The sequence below is a fragment of the Rhagoletis zephyria genome, unplaced genomic scaffold, assembly GCF_001687245.7.
Source record: "Rhagoletis zephyria isolate East Lansing unplaced genomic scaffold, Rhagoletis_zephyria_1.1 Rzeph_scaffold_01273, whole genome shotgun sequence".
Taxonomy (NCBI): domain Eukaryota; kingdom Metazoa; phylum Arthropoda; class Insecta; order Diptera; family Tephritidae; genus Rhagoletis; species Rhagoletis zephyria.
In genome coordinates, this window is record NW_016158357.1 from 131,336 (window position 1) to 134,434 (window position 3,099).

The following is a 3,099-nucleotide window of genomic DNA, read 5'->3' on the forward strand; positions in this document are numbered from 1 at the left end:
TAGATACGAAAGTAAAAGCACACGTACATTCTACTCCTAAACCTTATCGACTCCTATAGATGCATATTTTAGCTAAATGTTATATCGTCGCCTGGATAAAAGATTGTCACAAGTTACTTTCGGTAACTCACGGCTGAAGTTTGGAATGCATTTTCTCAGAAACACGACTACAGATCTTCTCCAAAGTGTCGGAGAATGCTGGTACTAGTTCACGAAATTCTTAAATTATCTTATTTTTTTAGTTTAGTGTCAACCATTTATGAGTTTAATAAAATTTTGTAGTATACATTTGTCAAAAAATTTGCAGTCAGTTTTAATGATATACGCCAAAATGTGATAACATTTTTTTATAAATTAACGATGCTTTTTACTAATCAGCCTAATCGGGAGTTTCGCCCGAACAAAATTTCGCCAACAATTTTTTCATCCACCTGTAGTGAATACACGCAAACGAAAAGTGCAAAACGTGAGCCGGTTCTAGAAAATGAAACTCATGATAAGGCTGAATATGTCGGAAACTAAAGAAGAATAGGTAACTCTAGTTGAAAGATCTTGATTAGTTTAATACGACAGCAATACTAACGCAATTTGTACCAAATAGCCGAAAACATTTTAGTCAATTACTCGGAAACTAAAGAGGATATCCAAAAACCAGTTAACAAAAAATCGAAATATTTGACTTTAAAATATATAACTGCATCTATAACTACAAGTTGTCAAACTGACGCTTGCGGCAATTTTCCATCCAAGCGGCGATATTTGAATTTTACTTTATTTTACTAAATTTTCGGGAAAAAAGTTAAAAAACATATTCATCTGCTGAAAAGATATTTTCGAACATTCACAATTTATTTAAAGTAAATCTATCAGCCCTATCTCCAATGAATAAATCTCTCCTGTGCTTAAATAATTTTCACCACATTGAATAAGCCCACACAAATATTGCCACTGATATAATTTATATTTAGCGACCAAAATGACAGCTGGACAGCAATAAATTTTATCCTATGGAGACGGCCAGGAAGTTTGTTTACTGGATATACTGAGTTGTGTAGGGCTCAGTATATCCAGTAAAAAAACTGTGGTGAAGTCCTTTATGGGGATAAAGTTTCCAGAGGTGAAATTTTAGGTAGCACACAATTTCTTACACGCATGGTTGCTTTTCAGCGCTCAAAAAGAAACTTAAGAGATACTTGAAAAAAAGTTCATATAGTACATTAATTTTTGACAGAAATACCATATAATGTATGTACTCTGGTTAGTAATATCAAAAAATGTATTAGAACCACCGTTTAATGTTATATTTAATAAAAAATAATATTACTGCCCCGAACGCTCTGCGCCTTGCCACTGAATAATAGGTTTACTTAAAATTGCATCCCTGGTCCTTGTTCTTTCTGTATCGCATCGTGGTGAATTCACATTTCTCAGAAATTTGAGAACAGAGCAAAACGAAGCGAGTATTTTATTTGCTAATTTTTGCGATTTCTATTGTTTAATGTAAATTTATGTCTTATTAGGATATGTTGAGCCAACAAAGAAGGCGCAGTTGGAAAGTGGAGTAATTAGTAATGAAGTAGCAGGCATATTTGGAAAATTATGCCGATAAGCAGGATGGAATTTGGGAAAGTAATTGCCTGGTTGCAGCATATATATGTATTAAAGAGTATTTAATTAAATTGTTGGAACAAATGCAGTTGGGCTCCAAATCTCAAAAAAAAAAAAAAAATATTGGAATCGATAGAGATGATTGAGCTGAGTATAACGGTATACTTCTTTTTTGGGCAAACAATAACAACAAAAATTATCAAAGGTTAAAGTTCAAAATAAGCAATTTTTGATATCAAGATTTCTTAAAAACGGATGGATGGCTCTTCAAAAATTTGATCCCATTTAATACGAAATTTGATTCCCTTTAATTTGGTATACGTACTTTATATATATGTTGTATAGTTCTTACAAAAATTTAATTAATGTAAAATAATTAGCCGCACTTAGGGATTATAACCCTCACAACGTAGAATTATCTTTCTGTGTTGTGAAGAAAAGGCACTGAACACCTTTTGCAGTGAACACTGCCTGCGGCCGCACTTAGGGTTTGTAAGCTTTTTTTATAATTATTTTACATTAATTCAATTTTTGTAAGAATTATACAACATATATATAAAGTACGTATAGTAAATTAAAGGGAATCAAATTTGCTATTAAATGAGATCAAAATTTTCATCCATTCCTTCGTTTTTGAGAAATCTCGATTTCAAAAATTGCTTATTTTGAACTTTAACCTTTGATAATTCTTGTTGTTTGCCCGAAAAAAGAAGTATACCGTTATACTCAGCTCAATCATCTCTATCGATTCCAATATTTTTTTTTTTTTAATTTGAGATTTGGAGCCCAACTGCATTTATGCCAAATTGTTTATAAAAGTGTTATAAATCGAGTGGCTCATTTACGATGTGCTCAAAACATTTGGCGAACTTTTTTTCGCCTTTTCAACGTGCTAAGTAACAAGTTAAGATGACTGCCATCACGGCCGGTAAGAAACCGCAAGCGAAGGGCAGACAACCTTTCAGGAAGCTGCCTCCTGTCCCCGAGTCGAAGCTGCAGTTCAGCAAGAGCAGGTCAGCAAATTGTTACCCTGATCAAACGTAAACTAAAGCGCTCTGCTGTGATTGCACTCTGTAAACGTGAAAACTTGGTGCATGCTGAGAAATATCAAACAAGAAAACTCCGTGATGGACGCCGTGAGATGGAGTTGGCCTGAAAATTCCAAATTGGCTTTTGTGATCCGTATCCGCGGTATCAACAAAGTTGCACAAAAAGTGCGTAAAGTTTTACAGTTCCGTCTTCGCCACATTAAAACGGTGTGTTCATCAAATTGAGCAAGGCAACCATTAATATTAATATAGGTATGCCGAACCCTATATGGAGTTATCCAAATCTTAAATCAGTTCGTGAATTGATGTACAAACGTGGAATTGTTAAGCACAACCATCAACGTGTCCCAATCTCTGCTTTGTGATCGAACGCAAATTTCGCGAAGCGCACGAAATTCAGTGCGTTGATTATTTGGCGCACGAAATATTCACTGTTGGAACC

The 3,099-nt window shown here is 34.3% G+C and overlaps 1 long non-coding RNA gene across 1 annotated transcript; it reads left to right on the forward strand.

Moving 5' to 3' along the window:
- The first annotated feature begins 1,450 nt into the window (after positions 1–1,450).
- Positions 1,451–2,894, forward strand: LOC108363430 (uncharacterized). The gene is made up of 4 exons (XR_001847622.1): positions 1,451–1,460; positions 1,521–1,629; positions 2,319–2,320; positions 2,428–2,894. It is a non-coding gene; the product is annotated as an uncharacterized LOC108363430 (long non-coding RNA).
- Positions 2,895–3,099: the final 205 nt, after the last annotated feature.